This window comes from Pongo pygmaeus, chromosome 2 (genome assembly GCF_028885625.2).
Source record: "Pongo pygmaeus isolate AG05252 chromosome 2, NHGRI_mPonPyg2-v2.0_pri, whole genome shotgun sequence".
Lineage (NCBI taxonomy): Eukaryota > Metazoa > Chordata > Mammalia > Primates > Hominidae > Pongo > Pongo pygmaeus.
The window spans coordinates 166,430,987-166,445,874 of NC_085930.1; the positions used below are offsets into that span (position 1 = coordinate 166,430,987).

General features: G+C 39.3%; 1 protein-coding gene across 5 annotated transcripts in view; it reads right to left on the bottom strand.

Moving 5' to 3' along the window:
• Positions 1-14,888, bottom strand: part of VEPH1 (ventricular zone expressed PH domain containing 1) — a 294,353-nt gene that overhangs the window by 258,468 nt on the left and 20,997 nt on the right. For 2 of the 5 annotated variants that reach the window (XM_054483989.1, XM_054483987.1), the window contains exon 1: positions 5,127-5,344. The exons of 1 other annotated variant lie outside the window; for it this stretch is intronic. The gene's annotated coding sequence lies outside the window, so the exon portion shown is untranslated. Of the gene's footprint in view, positions 1-1,243; positions 1,690-5,126; positions 5,345-14,888 lie in introns of those variants that run through there. 2 more of the 5 variants (XM_054483985.1, XM_063661319.1) reach the window with 2 other exon arrangements.

Sequence of the window (14,888 nt, forward strand, 5' to 3'; positions counted from 1 at the left end):
ATGCACTTGTGCTGAGTTCATACTAAGTCATCTGTTCATCTAGGAACCGAGGGTCATGTCCCAGCTCAGCTACTCAGCTATTATGGGACCTTTAGTTCATGTTTTTTTCCTTTCTTGAGCCTTGGTTTTCTTATTTGCAAAATGGGGCTAATACACACCTCGTCTATTTCATCAGGGTGTTTTTGAGGGTCACAGGTGATAATGTGTAAAGGAGCCCTTTATAAAATAATGGTACAACTGACATTTGGTGGGTGTTTGCCATGTGTCAGATACTTATCTCAGTGCTTCTCATATACTAAGCCACTTAATTCTTATGACAATTCCATGCAATCAAAAACTGATGTTTGGAGAGGAAAGTAACCGCCAGCCTTCAAGAGGCACTTGAAGAGTAAGTTGCCGAGTCAGGATTGAAGGCAGCTGGTCTCCCAGGATAGTTGTATTCATGACTGTGTGAGATAATTATTATTGAGCTGCCTCCCTTCCCATCAGCTCTCATTCAATGAGTACCTCCACATGCTGCACATCCCTCCCTAAATAAGGACTGGCAAGGCACATTATTTATTTTTCAGCAGCTCTCATTAATATTTTGCTCAGGTGTCTGGCTTCTCCTGCTGGTCTTTTTGCAACAGCAGGGAAGGTCAGAGCCGGATCAAATTCTACCTCATGTTCTGAGAAACTCCCTACCCTTATGAATGTCATAGTCCTGTGGCCTGTGTGCACGTGTACATATACATGTACCATGTACACACAAGCATACCATATACACACATGCACATATGCGCACATACTTAAAATACTTTCTACACATCAACCTTTTTGCTAGACACTAGATGCTTTCTTCTTTTAGTTCTCCCATCAACTCTGCAGGTAGATATTACCACCTAAGAGGAAACAGGACGAGTGAGGTTAAGTATCATGCCCAAGGTTACACACAGAGCCAATATTCACATCCAGGTAGGCCAGACTCCAAAATCTCATACTTCTTGCATGATTTTTAAAAGCTGGCTTATAAAATTCTTACTGCCTTTAATTTGCTTCCTTCATAATTTCTTTCCCTAATCTTTAAGGGGTTGTAATCTGAGGCCCACCTTCTCATCATTTAGTTTGTTTGTTTGTTTTTTCAGGTATTTGCTGGCGAATCAGCTTTCTGTAAGGAGAAACAGAAACCACAAAAACAGAAATGACGGCGCCAAACTGGCACATTTCAGGGAGTCACAGCTGTCCCGCGCAAACTCGACTTTACCTGCGTGCTACTCCTCAAAGGCGCCCTTGCAGTTACTCGGCTGCCTGGTTTGAGACTGGGCGGGAGATTCAGGCAGGCTCCGAGGGCACAGCGAGTGGAATCCGCTCAGCTCAGTGAACCTGAAGTTGTTCATTGCGGAGCCGGTGCCGGGTGGAAGAATTCAAGGAATGCAGCCTGATGCCACCGGCAGCCCCAGAGACCGGTCAGGTGACAGGCTGCACCTCACCCAGCGGAGTTACCTCCCAGTGCAACGCTGTGTTTCCTGAGGTGAAACACAAAGCCTGCTCCAGTAAAGGAGAGTTGTTTTTAACAGAGAAAACAGAACTCCCTGTGTTCGTGAAAATCTATACTTTCCCAGGGAAGAATGGGGGGCGGGGGCGAGCCACGCAGGAAACTATTTTCAACAGGAACTCAAGCAGGTGAACGGAATGGCTGTAGGGAGCCACCTCTGGGAGCTCCAGGGGAGGAGAAGAGAACTGCAGCTTCATTAACACTTCCCTCTCCCTGAGATCTCACACACGTTTTGGAAACACTGAGTGTACGTCCAGTAAGAGTCACCTCCTAAAGAAAGTATCCCTTTACTCTGCCTCTAGAGTAATATTGTTGAAAGTTGAAGTATGCGGGAAGTTGCTAATAAACAGAACAAACTTCACAACATACGTACTCTCTTTTTTTCGTTATTTGCTGGGAAGCTTTTCATAAAAATCCACGTGGACCAGATATATTGGATTTGTACTTTTAAATATTGCAGCAACACTCAGGCAAAAGGTTTATCCTGCTTATTCTACTGACACTCCGACGGAGAAAAGGGCACTGGAACCTTCCTTTATTCTTTAAACAGTTAACAGTGCACTTTAAAAAGCAAGGTTTCTAAGACTGCATTCTTCTCTACCCCTAAGTTGTCTGTTCCTGTGGTAGATCTATAGCTATCAAATCATCTGTCTTCTGGCAATGCGTACAGGCAGCTATCCTGCAGATAATCTCATCTTTGTGCTCACTAGGGTGTGTCTACTTAAAGGGTGTGGTCAGGGTGGCCACAGTTAAACCAGGTCATATGTTCCAGGAGAACGACCTCGTAAATCTGCCTAGACAGTTGGTGATCAATCATATTTTTATGCCATCCACATCTGGAGAACTATCCCGTTGAAGAATTCCTTTATAGAAATCAAGAATCCAGTCATTCATGAGTAGCTGTATTTTTTCATTAGTAGTTTTTCTAATTTCCAATATACAAATGAAGTCTCGTCTTTTAATGGAATAGATGATATTGCTTTGGTCTTCCCTTTTAATCTTCTATTCATTATTACTGATTTTTAATCCCTAGATTTTTATCCAGTTTTATTTTTTTAAAGGGTGTAGAGTCCTGAATTGGACACTCTATGGAACTCCAGTAAGAAGAGCAGAGTGGTAAGAGTATGGGAATCTAGACTCAACTGGGTTCCAAGCTCAGCTATGCCATTACGTGCAGTGTAAACGTGGGCAGGTTAATTAGACTCCCTGAGCCTGGAATTCCTCCTTTGCTCCTGAGGATTGTGATATGGGTTGTTGGGAGGTTTAAGGAGATGATACAAAACATTTAACACAGAGCCTGGCATATGGCAACCACAGAAAAAGTGCCAGCAATCATATCCTTAAGGGTACTATTATTCCTATAGATGGTCCACCAGTTAACACATCCCAATGCCATACCTTTTAAAAATTAATACACGACTGTACTGTTCACTAAATTGAGTTCACAGAGCTAAAGATGTTTAGGTTGTTTCCATATGTGCCATATTTATACCTTTGTTGTCCTTTCCCTATCTTAGTCATCCTGTTCTTACCTCTGGGTTGTTCACTTTTCATCTGTAAACTTCATTCTTTTGAATGAAGTTTCCCTGTTGATTTTTTGGCAACCTTATCTTGTTTCCCGGAGAGATAGTTTTACTGTGATCCTACCCCCACCAAGGTTGAACAATAACAGTGAATGTTTTTACAGAGCAGAAATAGGCTAGAATACAATGTATCTCAAACTTTTTGTGGCTGGGTAATCCAAACACCTGAGTTTTCCATGGAAGTGTAGCACTCTTTCCCGTGTTTATTAGTGAGAAAGGAGTGGCCCTCCAGGGCTCAAGCTACTTTCTTTACTACTTTTCAAGGTGACCTACACTCAATGCCCACTAATAAAACATTAGTGGCTTACTCTATTATGCATCTGTAGATTCTGCTAAATGAAAATATACATGAACCGGAGGACTTAATCGCCACACTATTGGCATACTGCCTGTAGAATAATTGAAACTCTTGGGGGAGATTTCAATCACCATAATTAACTCAAGAAACCAACTTATTCTGAAGAATTCAGCCTCTAGCTTGCAACTTAGGTTAGGGTATACCCTGGCTTCCTCACTTCAGAAAATTCTAGAATGGCAATATTTATTTACATTACACTTTAGACTACATTACTCTGCATCAAAACATTTTCGTTTTATTCACCTGTATTAAAAATGCTCATGAACAAACTTAGACCCATTTGGGGTCTAGAAACTTTCAATAAAGTTCTCAGATTTTTCCCTTGAAAGAAAGGATTACAGATTCTTTTGAAGGAGCATCTTTTTCACACAGCGTGAAAGGACTACAGGCGTTCCCATGGGAATTGGCTGCACACATTTCAGCCCTTCCCACAAGATGTCTATTGTTCCCTGGATGTCTCTGGGCTTCCTTGGCTGTGGCATGCTGCTACACTTCACTTCTGCTGAAAGCCTCTGAGTCTGGCTTATTCCAAGCGGTGCTAAAGGCTTCAGCCCTGTCTTTTTGCTAGAGTACATACGATCTAAGTTTGTAGCAGGCTTATTTCATAAGTACATGAAAAAAATAGATTTGGTGACCTATTTAGTCAAGAGCCCAAAAAACTACTTAATTTTGATTACATATTTCAATTTATTAAAGCACAAATAGGAAATATTTCCTTCAAAAAGGATGAGAAATACTTATCTTTAAGTCTAATAAACTTTCTAAAATCAAGGCTTTTGTGACTTGTCATAATTTTATAGTATATTCATTTTCACCTGTAAATTTTGACTTTGCTGGTCATTTTTGCTCTGGAATAATACAAATCTTGCTGAAAAATCATAACTCAAAGTCGTGGGTTTGTTCTTCCAGAAAACGTACCAAAACTCTCAAACTACGTGGAAAACTTAATGTTAAATGTATCTTCATTTACGTTTAAGTTTCATGTACTAAATATCTATATGACCAACTCAAATATTTCTCTAAATATTTTTTCTGCTTTTTAAATCAAAAATATATAAATGTCATTTAATCCAATGGTTGATTATTACAACAATTTAAGTGTGTATCTGAAAGAATAAAACAGTGGTTAGATTTAATTATGATTTGTAAGATATCTGAAACACCAAAGGAAAAAACGGCAGCAGCAACAAACAGTAATGGTGACCCTGTTCAACCCACTGACTGTAATGATGCTATAATATTTAATTTTCTTTGAAAATCCGTAGGCAGAGCCAGTTTCTTTGCTGGTTGCAAAATGTTGATTGAGGTAAACAAAAGTATAAAATAGAAATGAGACTAGATTATTAAGGAGTAAAACAAAAATGCACATAATATGAATCTAGAAGCACAGCTTTCTGCTCCTGAGGCCTAGAGACATGTTTTAATAACCCACAGAGAAGTGGCATTTTTACCCTAATAACCAAAATGCCTGCATACATGGCTAGACACACAGCTCCCAAATGTGCTTTATCTGCATAATCAGCCAGCCCCTGGAAGTTTCTCAGCTCCATTCTCCTATCCCCCACTCTTTGCTTCTCTGCAGCCTCTGACATTTACTTTAATTAGCTTTTGTTTTTGCTGAACAAAAGGACATGAAAGAAGATAGCCATACCTCTTTGCACAGGAATCTCTGGTCATAGAAAATAGAAGGCAAAATCCTTGATCTTTAGAGCACTGCAGCTGGGACCCATGACCACGCTCAGAGGCAGCCTTGCAGCTGCTGCTCAGTCCTGTGGGCTGCAGCCGCGTCCCCCTGAGCTGCCTGTCAAGCCAGTGGTACATTTCATTCCCTCCCCATGGACTCACTGTGCGGAATTGGGCAAATGAGTAACTTTTCTTCTCTCTCCCAAACTTCTGCTTAGAGCTAACAATTGGCACAAAGCTTCACTTATTTCTACACTAGATTTACAGATATCTCTGAGCAGATCTGTAGTTTGAAAGAATTAGATTTGCCTAACAACCAGTAATTTAGGTTCTGTTAATGAATAACTCACTTTAAGAAATCAAGGAAGTTTTAGGTTAATATCAGATGTGGGGCCTTTTAGCAGGCATCAGGAAAAAGGCTTGGAGAGGGAATGGAGGAAGGGAAGCACTGGAATGAAATGGTATTTAAACCAAATATGATAGAAGAAAAATACCACAAGAGAAGCAAAATGGCTAGTGTGAAGGAGCAAAAGTCTAATTATACTATTGGTATTGCTTACGAAACACACAACAACTTAATGAAACATCCCTGGTAGCACTAGAGATTTTTCTGAACCCTCATGGTTCCTTCTTGCATCCACCCAAATTTCTAACTCCCTTCCTTTTACCATCCAAATATAGAACTCCTCTTTTCAGACCTAATTCATTGGGGATCCCTCACAAGTACTCCCACATCGTCTCATCTCTCTCTCTCTTTTAAGGAGAATGCACTTTAAAACCTCTAATGCATAAATTAATTGGTGGTGCCCAGTGGATTATTATATCTAGAGGCTCTTCTCTCCCTTTAAGTGTATGGCATGGGCTTTCTTCCCTTATTGATCTGAGGTTTTGCCTTCACATAAAGTGATAAAACATTTCTGAGCCTCTCCCGAACGGAACTTTCAGTCAAACCATGTGAGGGTAACAGGGAGGGTGGGGGCGGGGGCTGCAGGGGGGGAAGTCAGGTGTAAGGTGTACAAGTGGAAATAAAAATATTTCCATTCAGTGGCAATCATGCTGCATGTAAAAAAATTACTAGCCCAATTAAAAGGACTACTCATGGGGTGAAGATTACTTTCTCTTGTGTTTGCCACTCAACATTCACTTACTCTACTTCTAGTCAAAGCTGCACCCAAATTTCCCTTGGGAAACCATGTCCTTTGGGTACAGCTGATGCCCATAAACAGGATGGGCCTTAATTGGTCTTACCCAAATTAGAGTAATTGCACTCCTATGATCATAGTGACTAATGCAGGGCAGGTGTATGACCCCTTCTAGGCCAATGAGAGGACAATGATGAAAGCTCAGCTTTGGGAGTAAAAAGTCGAAGCTGCTGGGCTTGATGATAAGAAGGTGTAAGGTCTGGCTGCTATTGCCCTCTTGCCACCAAGAAAACTGTTGACTTCATTTGAGCCCCTTAAACCACCTGCCCCTAATGCTAGCAAGACCTACCCTTCAGTGTACACTAATAAATTCCTTAATAGCTTAAGTGATTTTAGATTGGGTTTTCTGCCATTTGCCATTAAAAAATTTCCACCTGACAGAATCAGCCTAACCTAGTTTTGTGGGAGGGCTCTCCTGGGTGCAGCTCATTGAAAATTAAGTGGACTAAGAGACTCAACAGGAACTATCTATGACAAATGGGCTCCTTCAGTGACAACCACAGGCTTCCTCTGACAACTAGTAGATGCAAGAAAGGCCTGGAAAGGAATATAGTCATTCAGTGTACCTGAAAACAGGACTTTCTAAATTATTTTTTCCTAACCAGCTACATAGTCATTTCCTCAATACTTGAGTCCCCCAAAATAATTAAATTCAATCTCTTAGACTTGCCTGGCAGTACCTAGCCACATAACCATTTGACCTCAATACCCTTGTCATGGAATCCATCCATTCATACACAATTTTCAAAAATTTCCTAAAATCACTTATGCTGTTTAGGAATTTATCAGTGGACACTGAAGGGTCGATCTTGCTAGCTTTAGGGGCAGCTGGTTGAAGAGGCCCAAATGAAGTCATCAGGTTTCTTGGTGGCAGAATGGCAACAGCAACCAGATATTACACCTGTTTGTCAAAAATGTGTTTGAGTAATCAGTTTTACAGAGTATTGCTTTGTCTTTATTTTTCCCCTCTGTTCCTGTCTAACTCTCACTCCTTACCCTCCTTTGGGAAACTTGAAATAAAACATTGTCTGTAACCACAAAATCAGACAAAGACGTTTTCTTTACAGAAAAGAGGTAAATTCTAAGGCAACTTACACAGGTGAGTTACATATAAACACTGAGAACTTCTGAATGATTTCATTTTCTATGAATAGTTTTTCTTACCTGTAATCATGAAAGCTCCTGCAAGCGCACCATTTCTATGGTCAGCCTTCCAGCTTTTGAGAGTCCATTGCAGGCACAAAAACTCAGACACAGCCAGGAACTCCCTTTTAGCTCAGCAAAATAGCATGTGGCATGAACTATGACAGTCAAGTTTCTTTCTTTCTTTCTTTCTTTTTTGAGAAGGAGTCTTGCCCTGTTGCCCAGGCTGAAGTGCAGTGGTGCGATCTTGGCTCACTGCAACCTCCGCCTCCTGGGTTCAAGCAATTCTCCCACCTCAGCCTCCCTAGTAGCTGGAATTATAGGCGCACACCACCACACCCGGCTAATTTTTTTTTTTTTTTAGTTTGTTTGTATTTTAGTAGAGATGGGGTTTCACCATGTTGGCCAGGCTGATCTCAAACTCCTGACCTCAAGTGATCAACCAGCCTCAGCCTCCCAAAGTGTTGGAATTACAGGTGTGAGCCACCGCACCCGGCCAAGAGTCAAGTTTCTTTAAGAACAGAAATAGGGCCCTATGGCTAAGGTTTATTCATTTTTTTCATTATAATAAAGAACATTTTGATAAAACATACTCCCAAATTAGAGAAGACTCATTATTCTCCCAAACTAGCTTCTCCTTCTGTGTTTATTTTGGTGAGGGCCCTCACCATCTACCAAGTATACAAACAGGAAAGCTGAGTGTCATCCTGTATTTCTCCCCCTCCTTTTCTCACCCACATCCAGTGACTCTCTGGGTCTTATCTATAATGTGTCCTTAACATTTTGGATAGATCCCAAGGTGGCCCTCGATGATCCACTTTCTGGTGTTTATTTCCCCCTTGTGTAATTTTTCCCACTTGAGTGTAGGTGAGACTTGTGACTTGCTTCTAATGAATAGAATGAGGTAAGATGATAAAATGCTATTCCTGTGATTGCCTTATATTGCTAAGGCTCCATATTGCTGGCAAACTTCCTCTAGAGAGTCTCCTTGCTGGCTTGATGGAGTAATGGACCACGTTGAGAAAGCCCACATGACAAGGAACTATGAGTAGAGTCTAGGAGCTAAAGGTGGCCTGCAGCCAACAACCAGCAAGAAGCCAGGGCCCTCAGTCCTTCAGACACAAAGGAATGAATTCTTCCAACAACCTTAGTGAACTTGGAAGATACCCAGACAAGCTTCCACATGAGAACACAGCCCAGCCAATGCTCTGACTACAGCCCTGTGAGATTCTGAGCAGGGGAACCATCTAAGCCAAGACTGAACTCTTAGCTCACAGAAAGTATGAAATAATAAATGTGTGTTGTTTAAGTAACTAAGTTCATGGTAATTGTTACAGAGTAACAGAAAATGAATATACAACCATTTTTCCTCTATCTACTGTCATAGATAAATAGCTATTTTCTTTGTAAATTCTTCATCCTTTCTTGTCTGGCTATTGACATTAGTCTCTTCAAAGCTCTCACTGCCTCTAACATGGCCTCTTCAACATCATTCTCACTTCTGCCACTAAATCAGCTTTCTAAAATAAAATATGATATATGAATCTCTACTTAAAATTCACAAGTGGCACCCATTACCTGAGGATGAAATCAAATTCCTTTGCTTGGCACGCAAGGGACTTTGTAATCTAGTCTGCACCTGACTCTTCATCTTTGCTTCCCCTGCTTATGCACAAACAACCCTTTGTAGTGAGGTCACTACATTCAGAATACATCCAAGAGCCTATCACTTTTCACCATCTTTACTACCACTGTTGTCTGTGATCAAAACACCATCATCTCAACTCTAACTTGGATTATTGCAATGGCTCCCTGGATTCTGTCTTTGGTATGTTAAAATATAGTCTAAACAGAGCATCCAGGTGATCCTACTAAAATACAAGCCAGAACTGACTCTCCTCTGTTCAATATGGTGCAATGGAATGGCTCTACATCTCACCCTGAGTCAAAGCCAGAGTCCTTTCAATGATTAACAAAGCCCTATATGATATGGCTTCCCCATCTCCCCCACATCTTCAACTTTATCTCTTACAATTCTTGGTTTTGATCTCTCTGCTCCAGTTACACTGGAGCTACACAGAGAATCCTTGTCACAATAGGTAATTCCCACCACAGTGCCTTTACGTTCGCTATTCCCTCTGCCTAGCAGGCTCTTACTCCAGAAGTCCACATGGCTTGCTCCTTCACTTCCTTCATATCTTTACTATACATTACCCATACATGTTTCCCTTGATCAATCTCTGTAAAAGAGCAACATACTCTCCCTTCCAGGCATGTCTCATTTCCTGCTTTATTTTCAAATTTTTGTCCATAGCACTTACTATCAACTGACATATTACAAATTTACTTATTTATTTCTTTTTAAAAATTACCCTTCTCTCGCCACTGTCTCTAGAATATAAACTTTATGAGGGCAGATACTTTATTTGTTCGGTTGATCCCTAGACTTTGACATGGTATCTGGCACTTAATACGAACCCGAGTTGTTGAATAAACTTTGAATAAATAGGTGAAGGTAATTTAAGATCAATCAAACTCTCCATGCAAAACTGTGATTTAGAAATAAACGATCTGGTGAGGGATGACTGTAGAAACCACTGTGTCACTGAATTTGGTAGCAGAAAGTTCTGTCCTTCGTGGGCAGATGAAGTAGCAAGAGCAAGTTCCTGGCTCAACATTGGCACCTGTGGGGGCAGTGGTGGTTTCCCATAGGACCTAGTACAGGAGCAGCAGGGGCTTCCTCATAATGCCTGTTCTCCAGTGTGGTTTTGATTATTCAGTTTTCCCAGAAATTTTGCGAACTTCCATTATCATAATAAAATCCATATCTGTTTAATCACCCAAGAACTGCTTCTGTCACTTGCAACTAAAAAACCCTGACTAATGATTTATACTCATCACTCTCCCTTCTACTTCTGTGCCTTGCTCCTGCCAGTCCCTCAATCTCAAACACCATGAACTGTCTGTAAAATGCCAACTCTTCTTCCAACCATAACTCTTACCTCTTCCTCTCTGGAAAGATATGCATGCCTAGTAGAGCTGATCACATCCTCCTTTGTCTCCACAGGGTAACTCGTACAGACTTCTACTATATAATTCTCATTCTCTCCCACTAGCTGACAACCCCTCAAGGACAGGCATGAGGTTTTAACTCATCTGAGGAACCTCAGCTCTACTACTATTAGCACAAGGAAAGAATTCAATAAAAAAATTCATGAATGATGCTTTCTTTATAAAAACATCAGTGAAATAACAATTCTATAATTGAAAATAATTCTGATGCAGAAAGAGAGGGATAGCAAAGAAACCCATTGACTGATGTGCCAGTTTTTCTTGCCAAACTGGTAAAAAATAATTCTAATTTTTCCAGTATTAGCAAAGAGAAAGAAAGGGGACATATCCTTTTACTGAAAAAATGCTAGCCAGCCTGATAGGAAAAATAGAGAAAAGACACAAATTACCAGTATCAGGAATAAATGAGTTAACATCACTTCAGATTCTGGAGATATTAAAAGGAAAGTAAGACAATTTTATGGAAATTTATGTCAATAAATTCGACAACTTAGATGAAGTGGACAAGTTCCTTGAAGGACAAAAACTGTCAAAGCTCACTCTAGAAAAACTAGATAACCAGAATAGCCCTATATTTATTTACTTTAAAATTGAAAGTATACTTAAAAACATTCACATAAAGAAAATTTGAGACACAGATGGCTTCACTGGTATTCTACAAAACAATTAAGAAAGAAATAATAACCATTGTATACAAATTCTTTCAGAAACTTTATTTCACAACTCATTTCATGAAGCCACCCTTACTCTTATATCAAAACCAGACAGTGTGATATCAAATCAAGATAGACAGATGAATCAAAACAGAACTCAGAAATAGAAACACACATATATAAACAACTCATGTTTGTGTAAAGCCATTTCAGTGGAGAAACAATAGGTTTTTTTCAAAAAACAGTACTGGAACAGTTGTATATCTATATGCTAAGAAAACACTTTGTTCCATAGTTAATTCCACATATAAAAATTAACTTCAAATAGATCATAAGCATAAAAGTTAAAACTATAAAACTTCTAAACTAAAACATAAAACAAAATTTTTATGAACCTGAGTTAAGTAAAGCTTTCTTATATATGACACCAAAACCATGATTTATTTTTAAAATGCTAATAAATTACTTTTTAAAATTAAAAATTTTTGTTCTTCAAAAAATACTGTTAAGAGAAGGAAAAGACAAGACATATACTTGGAAAATATATTTGCAAAACATATTGCTGATAGAAGACTTGTATTCAGAATATATGGGCTCCAGAAAGTCATTCATAAGAAAACAAAAAACCTAATAAAAATGGTCATGAGATTTGCACAGGTACTTCATCAAAGATCTATGGATGAAAAATAAACATGTGAAAAGATACTCAACATAACTAGCCATTAGGAAAACGAAAAATCAAAACCACAATGAGCGACTACTACATAAACCTATTAGAATGTCTAAAATTAAAAAAAAAACACACACACAACAAAAATTAACTCAAGATGGATTAAAGACTTAAATGTAAAACCTAAATAAACCTTAGAAGAAAACTTAGGCAATCCAATTGAGGACATAGCCATGAGCAAAGACTTCGTGACTAAAACACCAAAAGCAATTGCAACAAAAGCCAAAATTGACAAATGGGATCTAATTAAACGAAAGAGCTTCTACACAGCAAAAGAAATTATCATCAGAGTGAACAGGCAACTTACAGGATAGGAGAAAATTTTTGCAATCTACCCATCTGACAAAGGGCTAATATCCAGAATCTACAAGGAACTTAAACAAATTACGAGAAAAAAACAACCCCATCAAAAAGTAGGCAAAGGATATGAACAGACACTTCTCAAAAGAAGACATTTATGTGGTCAACAAACCACATGATGAAAAAAGCTCATCATCACTGGTTATTAGAGAAATGCAAATCAAAACCATAATGAGAGACCATCTCACGCCAGTTAGAATGGCGATCACTAAAAAATCAGAAAACAACAGATGCTGGAGAGAATGTGGGGAAATAGGAATGCTTTTACACTGTTGATGGGAGTGTAAACTATTTCAACCATTGTGGAAGACAGAGTGGCGATTCCTCAAGGATCCTCAAGGATTCCTCAAGGATCTAGAACTAGAAATACCAGCAATCCCATTACTGGGTATATACCCAAAGGATTATAAATCATTCTACTATAAAGACACATGAACACCTATGTTTATTGCAGCACTATTTACAATAGCAAAGACTTGGAATCAACCCAAATGCCCATCAATGATAGAATGGATAAAAAGAATGTGGCCATATGCACCATTGAATACTGTGCAGCCATAAAAAAGAATGAGTTCATGTCCTTTGCAGGAACATGGATGAAGCCGGAAACCATCATTCTCAGCAAACTAACACAGGAACAGAAAACCAAACACCGCATATTCTCACTCATAAGTGGGAGTTGAACAGTGAGAACACATGGACACAGGGAGGGGAACATCATACACCTGGGCCTGTTGGGGGGTGTGGGGAAAGGGGAGGGAGAGCATTAGGGCAAATACCTAATACATGTGGGGCTTAAAACCTAGATGGTGGGTTGATGGGTGCAGCAAACCACCATGGCACATGTATACCTATGTAACAAACTTACTCGTTCTGCACATGTATCCCAGAACTTATAGTATAATAATAAAAAAAAAAAACCTGACCATATCAAGTCTTTATGAAGATAAGGGGCAACTGGAACTTCTTATACACTGATGATAGGAATTAAAAGTGGTAAACCACTTTGGAAAAACCATTTGGCAGTTTCTTAAAAAGTTGCATACAGGTTGAGCATCCCTAATCCAAAACCTGACATTGGAAATGCTCCAAAATCCAAAATTTTTTGAGTACTGACATGACACACAGAGGAAATGCTCATTGGAGCATTTTGGATTTTAGATTTTTGGATTAGGGATGCTCAACCAGTAAGTTAATGCAAATATTCCAAAAATTTTTTTAAAAATCTGAACTCCAAAACATTTCTGGTCCCAAGTATTTCTGATAAGAGATTCTCAACCTGTACATGGATTCAGCCTTTCTACATCTATGTATTTATCCGAGAGAAATGAAAACATACGTCTATGCAAATGTATGTGAATGTCTATAGCAGCTTTATTTGTAATGTCCAAAACTAGACAAAAACCAAATGTCTATGAGAAGATGAATGAATAAATAAATTAGGGTATATCTATACAATGGAATACTACTCAGTAATACAAAGGACTGAAATATTTAGATCTAACAACATGGATGAATCTCAAAATCATTACACAGTGTGAAATAGCCAGTAAAAAAAAGGCTGCTACTGTATTCTATTTAAATAAATTTGTGAAAAATATAAAGTAATCTATAGTTACAGAAGGAAGATCAGTGGTTGCTTGGATATGCTGGGGAGGGGAGCAAGAGCTGAGGGAGGCGTTATAAAGAGTCATGAAACTCTAGGAGAGGAGGATGTGTTCATTGTCTTGATTGGGATAATTTCACAAGTATACATATGTCAAAACCTATAAGAGAGTACACTTTATATATGTGCAATTATGTCTATTATACCTCAACAAAGCTGTTAAAAAATTATCCCCAGTACTGGCAAAGATGAAAAAAGACACATTCTTATACTGTTGGTGTAAATGTAAATCACTATGACTTTTCTGAAGGTCAACTTGGCTTGTCAAAATCTATAAAAATGTGTACCTTTGGATCCAGATATTCAACTTCTAGGACTTGGTTATAAAGACATTCATCAGTGCTGTGAATGTCTTATAATAGCAAAAAATGGAAAGGGAAAATTCTCGCCAAGACTTGAAGTCAGAGGAACGTGACAGTTCATACAGAAAAGAACAAGTCCATGGTCCGCTCACAGAAATGGCTCCAGGTGGGAGTCACAAGAGCAGTGGAGGAGTCTCGCCTGATGACTCAGACTCAGGGTCCTAAGGATTTGGGCCCAGCTGTGGCTGATAGTGAAAGCTCCTCCTCTGAGGCTGAACATGTGACAGAGATCTGAGGAGCTGAGACCTTGGGACCAAGCTTGGGGACCACTGAAGCAGGCACCCAAACTTTAAAAGCAGCAGCTCTACAGCAGTCTTGGATAAGAGCCTGGGCAATGGACCAGTCCTCAGTGACCCACAGTATGGCATCTACAACACTGATAATGGTAAGCTTGTCAGACTTGATCTCTTTCTCCAGCTGGCATTTGGAAGCAAGACTAGCCTAAACTGAGAAATCTCCAGTTGGAGACAATGGAGACATGCTTGGCATAAAAGAAAAACATTGTATTTTCTGATAATAAGGAGAAGTGAGAAAGTGAACAT